The sequence below is a fragment of the Sorex fumeus genome, unplaced genomic scaffold (assembly GCF_029834395.1).
Source record: "Sorex fumeus unplaced genomic scaffold, SorFum_2.1 ptg000047l, whole genome shotgun sequence".
NCBI lineage: Eukaryota > Metazoa > Chordata > Mammalia > Eulipotyphla > Soricidae > Sorex > Sorex fumeus.
Window position 1 is genome coordinate 21754020 of NW_026606104.1, and position 23790 is coordinate 21777809.

General features: G+C 38.2%; 1 pseudogene; it reads right to left on the reverse strand.

The window, feature by feature from the left end:
* Positions 1–20028: 20028 nt before the first annotated feature.
* Positions 20029–20310, reverse strand: LOC130031524 (acyl-CoA-binding protein-like; annotated as a pseudogene).
* Between the last annotated feature and the right edge of the window lie 3480 nt (positions 20311–23790).

Here is a 23790-nt window from a genome sequence, read left to right on the forward strand (position 1 = left end):
GAATACATCACAGCGAGCTTGTCAGGCTCTGTCTTGTGGGTGGGATACTCTCGGTAGCTTGCCAGGCTCTTCGAGATGGGCGGAGGGATCAAACCCATGCTGGTCTAGTGCAAGGCAAATGCCCTACCCGGTGTGCTATCACTCCAGCTCTTTTCAGAATGTACTTAAAAAAATTCATATAAACAGTGTGTCTTTGGCAGGTTCTTTTGGGTCAAATAGTATATATTTTTTTGTCACACTGGAGACATTACTGGTACCTCCTTGAGCAAATTGATGAACAACCGGATGACAGTGCTACAGTGCATCCTACTTGTTATTTTATTTAAGAATAAATGGAGTGTCCAAAGGGTTAACAAACTTGTCCATAAATTTAGGCCAGATAATGTAGCTTCAGAACTTGAATTCAGATCCATTCAGCTTAAAAGCTAATTTTCCTTATCCTGTCTTCTAAGACTCTATGACTAGCAGAACTTTTCATGTAGTCTGTCAAATTAAACATGAATTTTTTTATTTTATTTTTTAAAATTGAATCACCATGAAAACAGTTACAAAGGTTTCAGGATTAAGTCTCAGTCATACAATGATCAAACACCAATCCCTTCACGAATGCACATGTTCCACCAACAAGAACCCCAGTATGCCCCTCATCCCACCCCTCCCTCTGCACTTGTGGCAGATAATTTTCATTTTAGTCTCTCTTTACTTTGATTACATTCAAATTTTCAACAAAATACCCACTATTATTATTTGGAATTTTCCCCAAACTATCACAGCTGCCGAAAAGACATCATTAGATAATTTGTTTTCTTTTTTTATTATTTTTATTAGTGAAACACAACGAGGTACAGTTGTAGACCTACAAATTTTTGTGATTGGGTTTCAGTTATACAATGATTGAGTACCCATCCCTCCACTGGTGCCCATTCTCCAACTTCAATGCTCACAGCATCCCTCCCACACCTCACTCCCATTCCACCCCACGCCTGTGGCAAGGCATTCCCTTTTGTTCTCTCTCTCCTTTTAGGTGCTGTGGTTTGCAGAAGAGGCACTGAGTGGCTATCATGTTCGGTCTATAGTCTATTTTCAGCATGCATCTCTCATCTGGGAGGGTCCTCCTAAAACCACTTACTTGATGCTCCCCTCTCTATCTGAGTTTCCTTCTCCCTCAGCATGTGCAGCTGGCCTCCAAGCTATGGAGTAAACCTCCTGGTACATATCTTGGCTATTCTTGGGTGTTAGTCTCCTATTTTGTTAATTTATATTCCCCAGATGAATGCATTCTTTCCATGTCTGTCCCTCTCTTTCTGACTCATTTCGATTAGCTCGATACTTTCCATGTTGTACCACTTGTATGTAAATTTCATTAATTCATCTTTTCTAACAGCTGCATAGTACTCCATTGTGTAGATGTACCAAGTTTCTTTAACCAGTCATCTGTTCTCAGGCACTTGGGTTTTTTCCAGATTTGGGCTATTGTGAATAGTTCAGGAATGAACATGTCATTTCATTGACATCAGCAGTGCAGATGTCATTTCAACTGTTCTTTTTTGTCTTGCCGGGATATATTCCCAGAAGTGGTATAGCTGGGTCAAATGGGAGCTCAATTTCTAATTTTTTGAGAATCATACATACTGTTTTCCAAAAGGGTGGAACCACTTGGCATTCCCACCAGCAGTGAAGGTGAGTCCCTTTCTCGCCACATTCATGCCAACACCAGTTGCTTTTGTTCTTTTGGATGTGGGCCAGTAGCTGTGTTGTGAGATGATATCACATTGTTGTTTTGATCTGAATCTCCCTGATGATTAGTGATGTTGAGCGTTTTCTCATGTGCCTTTTATCCATTCGGATTTCCTCTTTGGGAAAGTTTCTGTTCTTTTCTTCACCCCATTTTTGATGGGGTTAGATGTTTTCCTCTTGTAGAGTTCAACCAGTGCTTTATATGTCCTTTCTATCAACCCTTTATCAGATGGGCATTGAGTAAATATCCTTTCCCATTCTGTAGATTGTCTTTGTAATCTGGTTATTGTATCTTTTAGGTGCAGAAGCTTCTTAATTTAAGATAGTCTCATTTGTTTATCTCTTTTTCCACTTGGTTGGTCAGTGCAGTGTCATCTTTGAAGATACCACTAGTCTCAATATCCTGGAGGGTTTTGCTGACCTTGTCTTCAATATATCTTACAGACTTTGGACTGATGTTGAGATCTTTAATCCATTTTTATCTGACTTTTATGCATGGTGTTAGGTCGAGATCTAAGCCCATTTTTTTTTTTGCATGTAGTTGTCCAGTTATGTCAGCACCATTTGTTGTAGAGACTTTTCTTGTTCCACTTCACATTTTTTGGTCCCTTATCAAAGATTAGATGCTCATACATTTGGGGTTTTGTGTACAAATATTCCAATTTGTCCCATTGGTCTGTGGCCCTGGCTTTGTTCCAGTACCATGCCTTTTTAATTATTACCACTTTGTAGGAGAGTTTGAGGTTGGGGAGGGTAATGCCTCCCCATGTCTTTTTCCCCAGAATTGCTTTAGCTATTCATGGGTGTTTGTTGTTCCATATGAATTTCAGGAGTGCTTGATCTTTGAAGAATTTCATGGGTATCCTTATAGGCATTACGTTGAATCTGTATAATGCTTTCAGGAGTATTGCCATCTTGACAATGTTTATTCTTCCTATTCATGAACAGGGAATATGTTTCCATTTCCTCGTGTCCTCTTTTATTTCATTGAGTAGCATTTTGTAGTTTTCATTGTAGATATCCTTTACCTCTTTAGTCAGTCTGATTCTGAGATATTTGATTTTCTGGGGCACAATTGTGAATGCATTTATTTTTTTCATATCACTTTCCTCTCTCTCATTATTTGCATATAGGAAGGCCATCGGTTTTTGGGCATTGATTTTATAGCCTGCAACTTTACTGTACAAGGCTATTGTTTCTAGGTGTTTCTTAGTAGAGGATTTAGGATTCTCGAGATACAGAATCATTTCATCTGCAAATAGTGAGAGCTTGATTTCTTTCCTATCTGGATACCTTTAATGTCTTTTTCTTGCCTAATTGCTATTGCAAGTACTTCCAGTACTATGTTAAACAGAAGTGGTGATAGTGGACATCCTTGTCTTGTCCCTGGTCTTAAAGGAAAGGCCCTTAGTTTTTCCCCATTGAGTATAATGCGTTCCATGGGTTTGTCATAGATGGCTTTTACTATGTTGAGGAAAATTCCTTCAAAACCCATTTTTGTGAGAGTTTTCATCATAAATGGGTACTGTATCTTGTCAAAATCTTTCTCTGCATCTATTGATATGATCATATGTTTTTATCTGTACTTTTATTGATATGATGGATTATGTTGATTGATTTCCGAATGTTAAACCATCCTTTCATCCCCAAGATGAATCCCACTTGGTCGTGGTGTATGAGCTTTTTGAAAAGTTGTTGGTGTCTCTTTGCTAATATTTTGTTGACGATCTTTGCATCTGTGTTCATCAGGGTTATTGGCTTATAGTTTTCTTTGTTTGCTTTAGGTATTAGGGAGATATGTGTCTCATAGAAGCTGTTTGGGAGGGTTCCTGTTTTTTTCAATTTCCTGGAAAAGCTTGAGAACTGGCAAAAGGTCTTCTTTGAATGTTTGGAAGAATTCACTAGTGAACCAATCTGGGCCTGGGCTTTTGTTTTTGGAAAGACTTTTGATTATCACTTCAATTTCCTTGATATGAATGGTTCTATTCAGGTATCCCAAGTCTTTCTGTTGAGTCTTGGGTGTTTATAGGAATCCAGGAATTTATCCATTTCTTCTCTGTTCTCTTGTTTCATGGCATACAGACTCTCAAAGTATTCTCTGATGATCTTTTGGATTTCATTGCTTTCTGTTGTAATGTCCCCCTTTCCATTTTTCTTCAGTTATTAGGGTTCTCTCTCTCTTTTTTTTGTGAGTCTTGCTAGCGGTTAATCAATCTTATATATTTTCTCAAGAAACCAGCTCTTGGTTTCATTGCCCTTTCGTATTGTTTCTTTGGTTTCTATGTCGTTAATTTCTGCTCTAAGTTTTATTATTTCTTTCCTTCGGCCAATTTTGGGTTCCTTTTGTTGGTCTTTTTATGAAATCTTGAGCTGTGTGGTTAAATTATCTATGTAGACCCTTTCTTCTTTCCTTAGGAAATGCTTGCAACGCTATAAATTTTTCTCTTAGCATGGCTTTAGCTGCATCCCATAGGTTCTGGTAGCTCATGCCTTCATTCTTGTTTGTTTCCAGGTACTGTTGATTTCATCTTTGACTTCCTTCCTGACCCGCTCGTTGTTCAACATTGAGTTATTTAATTTCTAGTGTTTTTTTTTGATGTCTTTGTGTGATTCAATTCTATCTTTGTTTTTTTTTATTTTTTTAAATTTTTATTTGTGAAACACCATGAGTTACAGTTGTAGACTTACAGATATTTGTGCTTGGGTTTCAGCTATACAATGATTGAGTACCCATACCTCCACCAGTGCCATTCTCCACCACCACTAATCCCCTTATTCCTCCTAGCCCCTATTCCCCCATGCCACCCTGCCTCTGTGGAAGGGCACTCTCTTTTGTTCTCTCTCTACTTTTGGGTGCTGTGGTTTAATTTACTTCTGTCTTAAGTTCATCGTGGTCTGAAAAGATTGTTGATACTATTTCTATCTTCCTGATTCTATTGAGGTATGTTTTGTGGCCTAGCACATGGTCTATTTTGAAGAATGTTCCTTATACACTGGAGAAGAATGTGTATTCTTTCTTCTTGGGGTGTAAAGCCCTATAAAGGTCTATTAGCCCTCTCTCTTCTAGTTCTTCCTTCAAAGCCAGTGTTTCCTCGTTGAGTTTTGTTCTTGTTGAGCTATCCAGAGGTTATAAGGTGATTTTGAAGTCTCCAACTACTATTGTGTTGCTAGCAATGTCCTCCTTAAAATCTGTTAGCAGTTGTTTTAAGTACTTAGCTGGTCCCTTATTAGGTGAGTATACATTTAAGAGTGTTTTCTTCCTTTTGTATGTATCTCTTGATAAATAGAAAATGGCCTTGGATATCCCTTCTGATGTTTTTCAATCTGAAATTTATGTTTTCAGATACTAGTATGGTCACTCTGTCTTTTTTGAGGGAGCTGTTTGCTTGCAGGTTTGCTTTCCATCCTTTAACTTTGAGTTTCTGTTTGCTCTGATTGTTCAGATGAGTTTCTTGTAGACAGCAGAATGTTGGTTTCAGTTTCTGAATCCATTTCGCCACTTTGTGTCTCTTGCTTGTGCATTTAGACCATTGGCATTGAGAGAGATTATTTATGGGGCTTTGTGCCATCTTTCTGTAGAGTTTGGTTGTGTTTATAAGTGTTTCCTTCTTATCTTACAGGAGCCCCTTTACTCCTTCTTTTAGATTTGGTTTTGAGTCTATGAAGTTCCTGCACTGTTGTTTATCTACAAAATGGTGTATTGTTCCATTAAGTTTGAATAAGAATTTAGCTGGATAAAGTATTCTTGGTGAGGCGTTCATTTCATTGAGTTTTTTCCACCATTGCCTTCGGGCTTGGAGGGTTTCCTCTGTTAGGTCTGCTGTGAATCTAAGTGGTGCTACTTTGTATGTGATTTCCTTCTTTGACCTTGCTGCTGTAGTATTGTGTCTCTTTCCACAACATTCATCTTTCTGACTATGATATGCCTTGGAGTGTTTTTATTAGTGTCTCTTTTAGCTGGCACCCACCTGGATCCTTGGATCTGTATGTCTGCAATCTTTAACTCTGGGAACTTTTCAGCAATTGTTTCTCTGACTGTGGCTTTTTCATTGGGGTTACCTCCCTGTTCTTCTGGTACTCCAATAATTCTAATGTTGTTCCTCTTGGCATCATCCCCTAGGTCTCTGATTCTCCTTAGAGCCATTTTGAGGTCTTTTCTCATTGTTTGTTGTTCCCTATGGGATTTCTGTTGCTCATCTTCAAGCTCACTGATTCTGTCTTCAGCTGTATTCATCTATACTTCTTTCTGTAGATTGTTTTTATTTCTGTTCTCATTTCTTCCTGTATTTTCTCGACTATCTGTTCTGTTGTTTCTTTCATTTCTTCCTTTAGTTTTCTGGATATCTCCTCCATTGATTCTTTGAGTAGATCTTTTAACATCCTCTGCATTTCTTCTAGGAATTCTTTATCAGAGAGAGCATATTTGTGGATAACATTGGTTCTTCATCTTCTCCTTGTGGTGGAGATTTTTGCTGTTTCTTCATATTGTTTTGTTTGTCTAGTGGTCAAACCCCGAAATTCACTAGTACTGTTTCCTCCTATCATGGGAAAGGATTCTGGATAAGGTCAGTCGATGGTGGTCATCCTTCTCTTTCTAGAGTTTGACCATTCTTTCAGGCATTATTCTTTACCCAATGACGGCATCTATTGAAGCTTTGGAGAATGTGCTCTTTTAATATTGGGCTTGTACAGCTTCTTTGCATACTGGTCTTTTGTTAGAATTCGAATAGGCCAGTGGATTATTGTTGTATTGTAGTTGAGGTGGCCAGAATTTTTTCCACAGATTTAGGTGATAAACACTGGGATAAAAGTCTAGAATGCTGAAAGTGGGGGATCCAAATAGTATATTTTTGGTAAAATGAAAACATGAGTGATCCAGCCAGACTGTAGGAACGAAAAACACTATTTTTCTTAACTTTTTAAACTATGTCACCTTTTCTTTTTCTGGCTGTGTGAATTTTTCAACTGTTTGATTGCTCCTCTTTTACTATGGATATTGAGATTATAATAATAATGTCAATGTCCACAATTTTTTACATACCTTCAAATCTGAAATGGTTCATCCTAAACTGCCAACAAAAACACACGTTTGACTTGGGGCTAATAGGAGTAAACATTTTTTGCCATATATGACTATAGACAAAAATTAAAAGCTGGTTTTGTTCCATTGTTGCTCTTGGTTCACAGAAAGGATGTAATTCTTGCTAATATATATATATATATATATATACATATACATATATATAAAATAACTTGTTTTATTTGAGACCTAATTTAACACCAGTGTCAATCACACTGAGTTATCATTACATTCATTAAGATTATTTAAGTAAGTTAAGCAATTTTACATGTGTTCAATCATCTTAAAATGTATGACCTCAATATTTAAAAGTAGTGAAATTCATAACATGATTAAATGTACAAATGATTGAGTTCAAATAAATTTCATAGTTAATTCAACAGAAATAGAGGAGATAGGTGATAACTGAATTGAATTTTGAGGTTTGAATCTGAGAACCATGTAATTTTTAGTTCTAATTTTTCTACATATGCCATGATTAAGAATTAAAATGCTATCTTTCTTCTATACAAGATTTCTGAGAAAGATAATTTACCACTGCACTTTAAAAACTCTTAAGCATTATTCAAGTGAATCATACCATTACGGCATGCACACTGCTGTGAAATACTTCATAGAGTTCAAATATAAGTAAGACAATTTTTATCCATAGGAAAGAAAATCAAGCAATATGTCTCTTAAACTAAGGATACAAACTTTTATTTTAATTCTTCTTCATATTTATTATTTATAATGTGTTAGCAATTTGATATATATACACATATATTATTTGAGATTTAATCTACCATTTACATTGATGTGTTCATTTTATTTCTTTATTATTATTGTATAATTTCTATATGTGCCCTTGTTATTTTTTCTTTCTTTCCTATTCTAGTTATCTAAATTATTTATATATTCAAAAATTGACTATCATAATAAAACCCATTTAATTTGAAAAAAATTTATATTTATACTTTTACCCCTTAACCATGTAGCAAAAAAGCATATTGAGTCACTGTATTCATACTTAATTTCTATATTGTATTCTATTTTTCTGTGTGTAAATTATACTCTGTTGGATTATATAAATTCTATTATATATGGGTATATTTAATTAGAATTTTAATTTTTATAACATTTTTGTTATCTATTTTCTTTTTTCCTCCTAGGAGTAAAATTATATTTATTTAAAACACTGTGTTTGATACCTACACTTATAATTTTCCTCCTTGTATCACATGTTGTTTGACTTTCTGTACAAAATATAGGTAACTTTCTCATACTAATAACCAACTTCATTAATATTTTCAACCTTGTTCGATTTCTTGTTAAGCCTTATACTTTGTTCTTTGTACTATGATATTGGCAGTTCACTTTTTATCTCTTAATTTTGGGGGGCTGAAGCAAGAAAATTTTTATTGAAACTTATTTATAAATATTTGAGGAGAGGGAAAAGTACATTTTAGAGATAAATCACAGGCTTATTCAGAGTGAAAATACACAAGCAAAGGAACAGAGACAAGCAAGTGGGACATGCAGACAAGAGAGAATACAGGTTTGAAGAGCGAACCCAAATTTTAAATGATATTCTATTCCTTTTAGTTTTTGTGAGAAGTTAGAATAAATTACCCTGTGAAGCTGGAGCGATAGCACAGCGGGTAGGGCGTTTGCCTTACAAGCGGCCAAACATGGCCGACCCGAGTTCGATTCCTCCGCCCCTCTCGGAGAGCCCGGCAAGCTACCGAGAGTATTCGATATGCCAAACACAGTAACAACAAAATCTTCAATGGAGACGTTACTGGGCCCGCTCGAGCAAATCGACAATCAACGGGAGGGCCTTTACCTTTACCTTTACCCCGTGAAAATAACCTACTAAATAGTTGGATATATTAGAATTCTCCACATAAGAAGAAACAATATATTTTATTTTTAATTGTCTTATAAATTATTTTAATTAAGTGCCAACTTAAATATCTAAATCAATTTTGAGAGAGGGAAAATCTCATTAAGACCTTTCCTCCAGGAAAAACACAAACCAAAACAATGATATAAATTCCTCCAAACAATCAAATTTTATTTCTACCAAAACTTATGGAGAAAAAAGTTAATACATCTTACAACAAATTAATATATTTTATTAATCTAATATTTGTCTATAGCAAAAAGTGTGCTTCTCTAATTGCCATCTTCCTAAGTGCTGTTTCTAGCTATCTGTCCTACCTTTATATATTTGTCCCTTAATGTTAGATTTATGTTACAGTATTGAAGCTGCAGGTGTATTTAAGGATAAAACACCATTGATTGAGTAAGTAGATGCAAAGATAAACAAATGGAACTGCATTAAAATTAAAAAAAAAGTTTTGTACCTCAGTTTGTACCTCAAAGGAAATGTTGACCAGAATACAAAGTTATCCCACAGATCGGAAGAAACTATTTATTCACCACTCATTTGGTAAAGGCTTAATACCCAAGCTATAAATCACTTACAGAACTCATAATAAAATAACTCTTCCTACCAAAAAATGGGAGAAGAGATAAACAGAAACTTCCTCAAAGAAGAGATACAAGTGGCCAAAAGATATATATGTAAAAAAAGTCCTATATCACAAATCATCATGGAAGTGTGAATCAAAAATATCAATGATCCATTACCTCACACCAGGGAATAGAACTCATCAAAAGGAACAACAGCCAGTGTTGGAAAGGATGTGGTGAAAGAGTACCCTCATTGAATGCTGGTGAGAAAATTTACAGATTTATGGAAGACTTATGGACAGTTCTCAAAAAACTAGTAATTGAGCTTCAGTATAACCCAGCAATTCTACTTCTGGAAATATAATTGAAGGGTCCAAAAGTACAACACAGAAAAAATCTGCTCCCATATGTTTATTGCAGTATTATTTTATAGCACTGTAGCACAGCGGTAGGGCGTTTGCCTTGCACACAGCGAACATGGCCGACTCAAGTTCGATTCCTCCACCCCTCTCAGAGAGCCCGGCAAGCTACCCAGAGTATCTCGCCTGCACGGCAGAGCCTGGCAGCTACCCGTGACATACTCGATATGCCAAAACACAGTAACAACAAGTCTCATGATGGAGACGTTACTGGACCCGCTTGAGCAAATTGATGAAGAACAGGAGGACCGTGACTGTAGCACAGTCCTCCCATTCATCCATTTGCTCAAGCAGGCACCAGTAATGTCTCCTTTGTGAGATTTGTTACTTTTTTTGGTGTATCGAATACACTAAAGGGAGCTTGCCAGGCTCTGTCATGTGGGCGGGATACTTTCAGTAGCTTGCCTGGTTCTCCAAGAGGGGTGAAGGAATCAAACCTGGGTTGATTATGTGCAAGGCAAACACCCTACCCACTGTGCTATCGCTCCATCCCTCCTAGAAGTAATCTCCAAGGAATTTGGAGCCCCCTAGATAAAATCCTGTCATTGGGTGGGTCTCGTAGAAGAATTTCCCCTGAAGGAAGGCTTTACAACTCTTCATTGTTTATGGTAATGTTCAAGGACATGTATGTGTAATTACTGTCCCCCGCAACCCTCTACAATTGCAGTGTTATTCATAATAGTCAAAATTTAGAATCAACCCAAATGTCCAAGAACAGATTACTGTGATTCATATACACAATGAAATACGACTCAGCCCTAAAGATTAAGTCATGCGATTTTCTGTTACATTGATGGATCTGGAAAGTATCATGTTGGGTGAAATCAGTCACAGGGAACAAAGCAGATTCAGAATGAACCCTCATAGGTGGGATGAAGAAATGTCCTGTCCTAGGGGAATGCCAATACCCAAAGTCAATAGAAAAGAGCAGGATTTCTGGTCTTCAACAGAAAGTTTGCCACTAGGGCAGGAGTTGGAGGGAGAATAAGTTAGGGAATAAAACACTGGGATAATTTCGAAGAGCTGTAACACAGCTCTTCCGCCCACACGGAAGAGCCTGGCAAGCTATCCGCTGTGTATTCGATATGCCAAAACCAGTAACTACAACTGGTCTCATTCACCTGACCCTGAAGGCTTCACCGACATGGCAGCACTGAGAAGAATGAGAAAGGAGAGGCTGACAAAATCTCAAGGCCGACCTAGGCTGCCACAATGAAGGAAGACAAAAATGATCGTCTGTACTTTCAATGCACGTACACTAGCATCAGATGCATCCATCGAGGACCTGATGGTACAAGCGCGAATGATCAAGTACGACATCATTGGTCTGACTGAGACAAGAAGGCACGAATCTCACCATGCCGTTTTCGACACTGGAGAAGAATTGTTCCTCGGAACATGCGATAAAAGATGTGTTGGAGGCGTCGGAGTCCTTGTCAACACAAACTTGGCCAAGAGCATTGATTCATTCAAATGCCTAACAACCCGAATCGAACGTTTACATTTGAATAGATGTGGCTCACTGCCTGCCATTTCTATCTTCGTTGTCTACGCACCAACATCTCATTATGATGAAAGAGAAATTGAGAAGTTCTACATGGAGCTAGAGAAGTTCTATAAAGAAGACCACACCTTCTACAAGATCATTGTGGGTGATTTTAATGCCAAGATAGGACCGAGAAGATCAGCTGAAGAAATTCACATCGGGACCCATGGCCTAGAATGGAACAAACAGGGTGAGAGACTCTCTGAGTTCATCATGTCGACCAAGACCATTCATGGTAACTCACAGTTCCAGAAGGCAAAATCTAAACGATGGACAGGGCAGTCTCCCAGTGGACGATTCCACAACGAAAAAGACCACATCATATTCAATCGACGGTTTTGCCTGACTGATGTCGCTGTTGTCCCAAAATTTCGAACGGGATCGGACCACCGTCTCCTTTGTGCAAAATTCTACTTCACAGAGCGGGGAGAAAGGGCTGCAAAGTTCAAAAAGAGAACTCCCAGAATGACCACCAACTGGGAACTCTTTGGTACTATTGCGGCAACATGGGAAGATGCCATTGTTGACAACATTGACGAGGAATACGATCGACTGGTTCAACACCTCCATGAATGTGCGAGGAACGCCAAGAGAGAGATAGCCACAAAAAATCGCCTATCTTCGAAAACTCTTGAGCTAATTCGCCAGCGTGGTTTGGCGCATGCCTCAGGCAACCGCAAGCTAACGTCCGAGCTCGCAAAGCAGTGCAGAGATGTGATAAAGGAAGACCTCAAAGAGAGAAGAGCAGAAGTACTGGTAGATGCGGCAGAAGCCGGGAAAAGTATTCGTAACGCCCGCCTGTCCTTCGCCAACTATAAGACCAAGATGACTGCCCTCCGACGTCCTGATGGATCCATCACATCCACCAGAACGGCAATGGAGAAGATTATCTATGACTTCTACTAAAATCTCTTCGATAGCCATGTCCACTTGCCAACATACCAAATTCCACAGGATGGATATGTCGTTCCCAACATTCTCCCTTCCGAAATTCGACACGCCATTTCGTCGGTAAAGAAACAGCACCCAGCCCAGACAAGGTTAGACCTGAATACCTGAAGAACCTGCCATCAGTACTCATCAATACACTGGCTCGGCTCTTCACATGCTACCTGTCTGAATGCAAGGTTCCGTCCCAATGGAAAACCAGCAGGACCGTACTACTGTTCAAGAAGGGAGACATCCATGACATTGGCAACTATCGCCCGATCTGCCTATTGTCTGTCATCTACAAGTTGTTCACTCGAGTCATCCTAAATAGGATTGGCAGAACACTAGATGAAGGACAACCATGCGAGCAAGCAGGGTTCTGCAAAGGATTCAGCACCATCGACCATATCCACACAATAACCAAGCTCATTGAGGTTTCTCGGGAGTTCAAGATGCCGCTCTGTTTAACGTTCATTGATTTAAAGAAGGCCTTTGATTCTGTTGAGATGGAAGCGGTCATTGAAGCCCTAGCCAATCAGGGCATTCAAGCCCAATACATCAGGATCCTCCGTGAGCTGTATTGTGGATTCACTACCAGGATCTCACCATTCTACAAAGAAGTGATCGTTGATGTCAAGAGAGGGGTGCAGCAGGGTGATACCATTTCACCGAAACTCTTCAGTGCCACCCTCGAGAACATCATGCGACGACTGGAATGGGAAGGAATGGGAGTGAAGATAGATGGTCGGCAACTACACCACCTCCGCTTTGCTGATGACATTGTTTTAATAACACCAAACATCAGCCAAGCGGCACAAATGCTGGCCGACTTTGACCGTGAGTGTGGAAAGGTAGGACTACAGCTGAATCTCACGAAGACAATGTTTATGAGAAACAGCCTTGTTCCTGACGCCCCATTTGCTCTCAATGGAACGACCATCTCCGAATGCAACAGCTATGTGTACCTAGGTCGAGAGGTCAATAAGACAAATGACCTGGCACCCGAGCTGCACAGGAGGAAGAGAGCGGCTTGGAATGCCTTCAAGAACGTCGAAGAAATAGCTAAGAGGACGAAGAACCTCCGGCTCCGGGCACATCTCTTTGATTCCACTGTTCTTCCTGCATTAACATATGCCTCAGAGACCTGGGCCCTACGCAAACAGGATGAGAATGCTATTCAGGTCTCCCAAAGAAGAATAGAAAGAGCTATGCTTGGAATATCACGTTTCACTCCAATGAGAGAACGAATCCGGAGTTCTGACATCTGTCGACGATCAAGGATCAGGGACGCTGTCTCATTTGCCAAGGTGTCGAAAATCAGATGGGCTGGTCACGTAATGAGATTTAAAGATGACCGTTGGACTAGAGCTGTTACTGATTGGATTCCACGGGATGTCAAAAGACCGCGTGGCCGCCCACCTACCAGATGGTCAGACTTCTTCGTGAAGATCATGAACGATCGGTTTGAGGCCCTTCATGTTCCCAGAGCGAACAGATGCCATTGGGCTACACTAGCACGCGACAGGGACAAATGGAGACGTTACTGGCGCCCGCTCGAGCAAATCGACGACTAACGGGAAGTTAAGTGATAAAGTGATTAATTTAGAAGGGGAAATGTGCCTGCCACAGAGGCAGGCTGGTGGGCAGGATATTGTGGGAGGATAGTGGAATCTGGTGAGGGGATTGGTGTTGGAATTGTATGCTTGAAACAATCACAAATATCTTTATGGTTCATAGTGATTCATTTAAGGAGTAAAAAAGATTTTGTCCTGGAAATAGTGTACATACTGACCATTTAATAGTAGACCATTATACCAGAAAAGATGAAGAAATCTGGGAACCAAGACTAATTAATTAATGCTTGCACTTATCATAAACTAACTAGCTTAATAAATAGTTGTGTATGTAATTTTCTGCCATGCTGGTTTGAACAAAAAGCAAGTTAGGACCCCATGAGTAGATGATCAGTATTAACAGATGCGACCTCTCTCTGTTAGCAAGTGTAACACATAATGTTGGATAGTGCCAGAGAAAACATGCTGACCAGAAATGTATCCCTGAACCACAAGCGTGCAAGCGTGCACATGTTTTTGGGGCCTTACTGATGATGTTCCTCAATTATAATGTGTAAAGTGTGTCACATATATCCTAGTCAAAGAGATGTGAGGTCAGTTGCTATGGAAGCTTAGTAGGAATGACCTTTATCCAATTACCCTCCATAAAACAGATGCAGATGCTGGAAACTTAATTTGAAAAGCAACAAAAGGTCAGATATTCAATGTTTGTCATAATAAACAGGTCATCAGCAAGACTATAGGCAAAAATATTATTTGAAGCAATTCCTTCTGAGTGAAGTCTAAATGATAACTGCTACAATATAAAATGTGCCAAGGAAATAAGCACGTGCGATACATGAAAGGTCATTATGTTTAAGAAGAAGTTGGTTAAAATCTATAAAGGAATGCATTTAGGAAATCATAAATATTTCACTTTTCAGGAAGTGCATTTAAGATTATACTTTTTAAGATATCAATTTAGGCATAATTTTTTTTTAATTAAACAGATTTTATTTGGAGGATTTTTTTTTTTTTTGCTTTTTGGGTCACACCTGGTGATGCTCAGGGGTCACCTGGCTCTGGACTCAGGAGTCATTCCTGGAGGTTCTCAGGGGACCATATGGGATGCTGGGAATTGAATCCGGGTCAGCCGCATGCAAGGCAAACCCCCTATCCGCTGTGCTATCGCTTCAGCCCCTGGAGGATTTTTGAAGGGAAGGAGGAAGAGAAAGTGGGAGAGTAAGAGAGACAGAGCAACATCCTCAAGAGAGAATGCAGGCCTCTCCAAGGGTAGAGATAGCTCCTATACACATCTCAGTGTTAGGTAGGAAAGCATAAAAGTACACATCTCAAGAGTGGGGATGCAGGCGACATGCGTGCTCAGGTGCTCCATGTGCTCAACCACGTGGGCGCCAGTAGCACATGGGCTCAGACAGTATATATGCAGCTTTAGGCATAAGTTTTAAGCAAACCAAATATGAAACTAAGATTATGATGTCTGACCATGACGTTCGCAAAGCCGAATAAATATTTTTAGTAAAATATACATGTTATTCTTCAATCTAAAAGAACTACATTTTTCATTCACTTTGTAGAGAATACTTCATTGAAGGGCTGGAAAGAAAACAGCAGGTAATGCATTTACCTTGCATGTGGCCAACCGGAGTTCGATTTCTCCTCCCCTCTCTGAGATCCTGGCAAGCTACCAAGAGTATTATGCCTGCACAGCAGAGCCTGGCAAGCTCCCCGTGGCGAATTCGATATCCCAAAAACAAGTCTCACAATGGAGATGTTACTGGTGCCCACTCAAGCAAATTGGTGAACAACGGGAGAACAGTGCTACAGTTCTACCTCACTGAAGTGTCTCTAACTCAAGATAGGGGAATGTTTGAGGACTAGGTCACTTTTTAAGAATGGAACAGGAGATTCTAGTTAAACTCAATTTTAAAGATCCTCCCTGTCCCAACAAGACTCCAAGTCGCCGCCCTTGAATGGCCTTTCTGGCTCCTGATCAAGCTGCTTAATGTCCATGATCCCTGAGACTCAGGAACAAATCTTGGAACCCAGCAGGTTTTGGCAGAAATTCCTCCAGATTTAGTGTTAAAATTTTGAAATTTCAAAATTGCGTGGCCACTACTGCAGCCACACGACATCATATGTTATTCTTAACCAGCAATAGAAAACAAATTGTCTATTGTTGCCTTTTCAGCAGATCTGAGTGTTGGGGTAATATCCCAAATAATAATGGTGGGTCTGGTATCAAAATATTGAATGTAATCAAAGTAGAGAGAGTAATGTGGAAATCATCTGCCCCACAGGTAGGGAGAGGGTGTGGGATGAGGGTGTTGGGGATTTTTGGTGGTGGAGAATGGGCACTGGTGAAGGTACAGGTGTTTAATTGTAATTTGTATTTACCAAGACGTAAACCCAAAAGCTTTGTAACTGCTCTCACGGTGATTCAATAAATAAAATTATGAAAAATGAAAAAAAAAGTAAGGTGGAGTTCATGCCCAATTCAATCAGCTAATCAGTGGCTAAATAAATAGCAGTACTCCTACATTAAAAAAAAGATTTTGTATTTAAGTGAAAGAATTAAAAATTAGTAAAATTAGAACTCAGAATAATTCATTGGAAAAGCAACAGCCTTGCATAACCTTGAAGCCACCGAGGATGCATGTTCCACTTTTTGTACTGTCTAACTAGCTGTTTAGTATCTCAGGTACCATAAAAGAACATTTGTACTAGCACATTGTATCCAAGTCTGCAACCTATGGTCATCTCAGCAACTACAACAAAAGGAAATAAAAGGAGAATTTAAAAATACTGGTAAGATTGGGGCTGGAGTACAAGACGTAGGGCATTTGCCTTGCGTGGTCTGATCCTCTGTGTCCCTTATGATCAAGCATGCTGCCAAGTGTGATCCATGAGAAAGAGAGAGCTAGAAGTAAGAGCTGAGCAATGCTGAATGTGGAAAAGAAAAACAAACAAACAACAACAACTACCCCCCCAAATCAAAACCAAACCAAAATATAAGCTAGTAAATTTAAAAATAATATTAATCTAGACTGTTATAAAATATTATTTTGAAGTCCACTGAGGGTGAGAGCCCTCGCCACCCCAAGGGACCCAGCCCCAGCAGCTGACTGGCAAGCTACTGAGAGTATCATGCCCTCACAGGCAAGCTCCCCGTGGCATATTTGATATGCCAAATATAGTAACGACAATAGGTCTCATTCCCCTGACCCTCAATGAGCCTCCAATCATTGGGAAAAGATGAGTAAGAAGAGGCTGCTAAAATCTCAGGGCTTGGAGGAATTAGAGACGTTACTGGTGCCTGATCGAGTAAATCGAAGACCAACGGGATGACAGTGACAGTGACAGGGCCATTCCACTAAAATGATTTATTTATTTATTTTTGTTTTTGTATCACACTCAATGTTATTCCTGCCTCTGCACTCAGGGGCCTGGGGAACCGTATGTGGTGCCAAGGACTGAATTCATGTTGGCCGCATACTAGGCAAGTGCCCTACCTGCTACACTATCTCTCCAGTGCCTGAGAATATTTTTTGAATTAAAGTTACTCAAGATTATCAAGTAAACAAATGTTATATTGATTTAATATATTGTTCAAACTCACTAATTTAATAATAATTAATGATTTGAGACTAGAGAGAGAGTAGCACTGTAGCACTGTCCTCCTGTTGTTCATCAATTAAGTGGGCCTAGTAAAGTCTCCATTGTGAGACTTGTTGTTACTATGTTTGGCATATTGAATACGTCATGGGGAGCTTGCCAGGCTTTTCCGTGTGGGCAAGATACTCTCGGTAGCTTACTGGGCTCTCTGAAGTGGCACAGGGATCGAACCTTAGTCAGTTGGGTCGCCTGTGTGCAATGCAAACACCCTGCCCACTGTGCTATCACTCCAGCCCAAGTGGATAAAGTGCTTCTAGGTTATCAGTTTTAATTCTGCATTTTTACCTGATAAATTTTAATCATTTAGTTATTACTATTGATTTTTTGCATCATAATTTATCTAGACATATCTATCTAATGATATTCCTACATATCTTTCCCAATATTTCTTCCCCAAATACAGACTTTGAGGATAATACTTTCAAACTATCAGGTATAAAAGCCATCAATCCCCACTCCCAAATTCAGGTGCATTCTAGGCTGATATATCTATTTAAAATGGCATAGAAAAAGTGAAACGACAAAATATATGCTAAATACAGGCCTACTTTTTTATTACTAAAACTGAACAGGCATACATTTAACAGACATAAAATTATTCTGTCAAAATGCTTTTAAAGTTTTTAAACTCTTGCTTTCAATTTCTTATATTTCTTGTTCAGATCAGTAAGAAACAGCTTGCGGACTGGTACTGATCATAGAATATAGTTTAAGTGGCATGAGTTAGAATACTGTAATAGCAATCAAAGTCTTCTTCTTTACAATTGAAGCATTGTCAGGTATTTTAGTCTACCTTGTAAGGATTTTTAAATTTCAAATTACTATCTAAATTATTCCATATAGGTTATTTATTTAGACTTTATATGTCTAATTTGATTTTTTTATATCAGAATTTCCCTTAGTGACACAGTTTTTGACACAATTTCTTGCTATTTTAAATTACACGTTAAAATTTCCTTTCAGGCCCAGAGCAACAGTACAGTTGGTAGGACACTTACCTTGCACAAAGTCAACCCGGTTCCATTTCCAACATTCCATAAGGTCTTCTGAGCTCATCAGGAATGATTGCTGAGTGAAAAGCCATGAGTAAGCCTTGAACCCCACCAGATATAGCCCCAAAACAAAACAAAACAAAAACAAGAAAATTTCTTTTTAGTAATATTAAGTTACTGATAAATTGTTTCAGTTTTTATTTGTTCCAAATGTCATTTTTTTCTTTCACAATCATTAGTGACTTTTTTTGTTTATAATCTAATGATTATTCAGCAGGTTTCTCTTTCTTCAATTCTTCGTCAACTTTTAGGACGTTATGATATGGGCTGTTTATATTTGGGCTGTTTATATTTATGTAATGTGGCAAACTTTGTTGGCCATGTGCAGTTTTGTTGGCCATGTGCAGTTTTCTCTTGCCTACATTTAAATTTTGTCTGCACTTGATGTTTTTATATATGGTTATAGAGGAGTGCTTCGGTTGTATAATTTTGAGGGAGGAATTGGGCTACACTTGGAAGTACTAAGGATTTTCTCCTGGCTCAGCAATCAGGAATTACTCATGGGGGTTAATGGTGAGACCATATAGCATGCCAGGAATTAAATCTGGGTCCACAATGTGCAAGGAAAATGCCCTGTCCATGTATTATCGTTTCACCCCAGTGGGCAACAGATATTTCAACATACAGAGAATTCTACTTAAATGTAAAGATTTAATAGTGAATTCTCCATATAAACATTGTCCATCAATCTTGTGATTAATGTACTATTGCTAATTTCCAAATAGTTTATGTTTGCATCACAACCTTATCTCAGTTTTTTCCTCAGTATTATCCCTGGTGTAGATGTTTTTATCCTGTTTGAATGAACATACATTTCCCTTAGCTAACTATTCCTGATATTCATAACATTAGCAAAATTATCAATAATTACAGCTGACAATATTGTCTCCTTCACAGAATCATATATTTCTTAATAAATTGTATGAAATTTATAAATCTTTATTTATTCTGTCATTTAATCTTCTATAGCTAGCATCTTTTGAATTCCATGAAGCTTTTTCAAAATATTTTTTCTAACATATCTACTACAGTTTTCTTTCTTTTTCTGTAAATCCAATAATACGTTAATTTCAGTCAATAATTAAATAATTTATTTGCTGATTACCTAATCAACTAATGCAAAAATATTTATTTTGTATGCATTTGCTTCCATTTTTTGCTTCCTTACATATTTTGAGGACTAGTTTTTATTCTGCACCTTGTAATTGAATCTAAGGTACTTAAAGTTCAATTATCCTGCTTTATTTATGCTGAATAACACTTAAGTACCACTTTATTTTAAATTTTTTAATTATTTTTGTTTGTGAATTAAGTTTTAATGACCAGTTTTCTGTGAGAATTATATGGATCCATATTTAGTCTGAATTTTATTTACTTTTTTAAAGTAAAAATATGCTTTTAATTGAGCTACAGATAAAAATTATTTTGCTAAGGCCAGTAATTTTAGTGAGTCCCTAATCCATAGAACATTAAAAAATTGGTTAACTGGCTATTTTCATTATTACGCTTCATTGGCAATATTGGAGAAACAAGGCATTATAAAAGTGAGGTGAAGTATTTAGTTGGCAGCTAAATCCAACCCTAACATTCCATATTCGCTCTTTAGTTCTTCTACTTTCTCAACATATCTTCTCATGGCACTGTCTTTGGAAGTAACTTTCAGCTCATTCCAGGCATCCCACACTTTGCCTTGGAAATCCAACATTTCAGACTATTTTGTATTTATGTCATTCATAATTTGCTTGTAGCAGCTGTAGATGGATAAAATGTCTTAGTCTGTGGAATTTGTCTTTAGGGACTTAAGATCCTCAGCAACTTTGTTAAACTCAGCCTGAGACATGCTGGTAGAGTAGCAAAGATCCCAGGTAGTAAAAGGGATGGCAGGGTCAGAGCAGGAGGACAAAGGCCAAATGTAGTTTGTGTTTTAAAGAGATTATTTTAAAATAATGGTGCCCAGGTTGGAGCGACACACAGCAGGTAGGGTGTTTGCTTTGCACACGCCCAACCCGGGTTCAATCCTCAGCATCCTATATGGTCCCCCAAGCACTGCCAAGAGTAATTCCTGAGTGCAGAGCTAGAAGTAACCCCTGTGCATTCCAGGTGTGACTCAAAAAGCAAAAAGAAAAACAAACAAATAAATAAATAAGTAAATAAATAAAATAGTGCTGCTTTGAAAAATCATGACGTGAGGGGATGGAGAGATAGGAAACCAGGAATGATCTGACTTCAATACTCAGCATCCCATATGGTCTCCAGAGCACTGCCAGAAGTAGTATCTGACTGGAGTCAGAAGTCATCCTTGAACATTGCAAAGTGCATTCCCTCAAATTATGTTGTCTTCTATTTATGATTTTTTGCTAACTTGACCACACCACAACATAGATCAAGACAAGTAAAATGTCTTGACACAATATAATAGTTTTTCTCAGTTTATATATAAATACTTATTGTTCTTTGAAATGGTGTTATAGAGAAGTTCGATTCCATCATTATGTTCCTCTAACGATTCACATTCCAAATTCACAAAACAGATTTTATGCTTGTCCTTTGTTATTGAGATTTTATACTTGACATTGATAGCGATATTAATTTTAGTACACTATTAGTGAAAGTTTTTTACCTTTCACTTTGATCTTGGTGCTTGGTGTTACTTTTTTTTTTAGTGTTGAATTTGACTTGAGTGCATTTAAAACAATGTTTACATTTCGTAAAAAAAAAAAAATTCTAGCAGTATTACAGTGAGATATTTGTCAAGATTTCTCTTTTCCCAGCACTTGATCACTTGATCACTTGACATCCAGTTACTCATCGATTTGCTCAAGTGAGTGCCAGTAATGTCTCCATTCATCCCTGTCACGTGCCTGATAGCATCTGCTCACTCCAGGAACATGAAGAGCCTAAAGCCAATGGTTCAGGGTCTTGATTAAGAAGTCTGACCATCTCGTAGGTAGGCGGCCATTCGATCTTTAGATGTCCCATGGAATCCAGTTGGTTATGAATCTAGTTCAGCGGTCATCTCCAAATCGCATTACATGTCCAGCTGATCTGATTTTCCATGCTTTGGCAAATGAGACAGTGTCCCTGATTCTTGATCATTGATGGAGGTTGGAACTCTGGATTCTTTCTCTAACTTGAGTGAAGCGTGATACTCCAAGCATAGCTATTTCAATTCCTCTTTGGGAGACTCAAATAGTGTTCTCATCCTATCTCCATAGAACCCAGGTCTCTGAAGCATATGTTAATGCAGGAAGAACAGTGGAATCGAACTCCACTACCTCCACTACCTCCACTACCCAGCTATCACTACGTTCCAGGCCACTTTCTTGACTGCTTAATGGTGATGCGATACATCAAAAGACGTTGAATAACCATTTTTCAAGATTACTGCAACATATTTGATGGGATTCAAATATGGCTTGAACCATGGGAACACCTGCAAGGTGATTAGAGGCCACCCTAAAAACCTCTATCCCTCTTGGAGAGCTTGCAAGCTACCAAGAGTATCCCACCCACGCAGCAGAGCCTGGCAAGCTATCCGTGGTGTATTCGATATGCCAAAACCAATAAATAAATCCCTAACCCTGAAAGAGCCATCAATACGGCAGTGTTAAGAAGGATGAGGAAGGAGAGACTGATAAAAATCTCAAGGTTGAACTAGGCTGCCAAAACAATGGACAAAAACAGCTGTCTGCACTTTAAATGCACGTATGCTGGCATCTGATGCATCCATTGAGAACCTGATGGTGCAAGAACGAAAGATCAAGTATGACATCATTGGTCTGATCAAGACGAGAAGCATCAACCACATCATCCATTTTTGAAAACTGGAGAAGAACTGTTCCTTGGAACATGCAACAAAAGAGGCGTGAGTGATGTAGGTGTTCTTGTCAACACGAACTTAGCCATGAGCATCGATTCATTCAAATGCCTAAAAACCCGTATCAGACGATTACACTTGAATAGATGTGGCTCACTGCCGGCAGTTTCTATCTTCGTTGTCTATGCACCAACATCCAATTATGATAAAGGAGAAATTGAGAAGTTCTACATGGAGCTGGAGAAGTTCTTTAAAGAAGACCACACCTTCTACAAGAACATTGTCGGTGATTTTAATGCCAAGATAGGACCGAGAAGATCAGCCGAAGAACTCCACATCGGGACCCATGGCCTAGAATGGAATGAACAGGGTGAGAGACTATCTGAGTTCATCATGTTGCAAGACCACCCACGGTAACTCATAGTTCCAGAAGGCTGAATCTAAGCGTTGAACATGGGACTCTCCTGGTGGATGATTCCACAACGAAATTGTCTTTCCATATCTCCATAAATTTAAGCATGTTATCTAATTAAGGCATACTAACTTTTCTTTCAGTGTTATTATCATTGTTAACATCTCTCAGTAACTCCAAAAATTTTAGTCACTTTCCTACTCATTTTGGGTTAGAATATGATTCACCATACTATATCAGTAAAGACATTTTCTAGAAATGTAATGGCCTTAAAAGAATATATTCTATTTTATAATACATAATATTATAATATATTATATCATATTATGCTATATCATAATATGATATAAAAGGATATATTATCATATTATAACTTATATTAAATAATATATTATAACATATAATATTTTGCCAGATATAATATAGAATAGAATATATTCTTGTATGTATTATACATACATATCTAACACATGTAAGAATATATACCTAACTATCTGGATTTTTCTCTTGAGGTCTAGATTATTTCCTTCATGTACTATTTTAGGTTTTGAGTTTCTTCCATTAGTCACATAGCTACACATACATACTAAAAGAAACAATAAGAAACAGTTCTTTCCAGGTCAAGATTACCTCCAGTGAAAACTGCTCACTATAATAGAGGAAATGTTTTTGGTTGATGTATGTATACTCATTTCTGTCACAGAACCTTTTGTATATGACTGTGCACCTAGCCAATCTCTACTGTCTCTGAAACACATAATTTTCCCAATTTTGTGTTAATCAAACTTCCTTGGCTAAAAGCTTTCAGATTTTTATTTTACAAAATTGAAATGATAAATATATCACTTATAAGATTATCATTTATAGTAACTACCTTTACCATTGTTTTCTCAATCTCTAATTTTCTCCCTTTAAAACAAGTTCTGTTAAGGAAAAGCTGTTCTTTTATTATATTGATTTTTTGGGTCACAACCAGCAATACACAGGAGTTACTCCTGGCTCATACACTCAGGAATTACTTCTGATGGTGCTTGGGGGACCATAAGGGATGCTGGGGATCGAACCCGAGGTTGCTATATACAAGGCAAAAT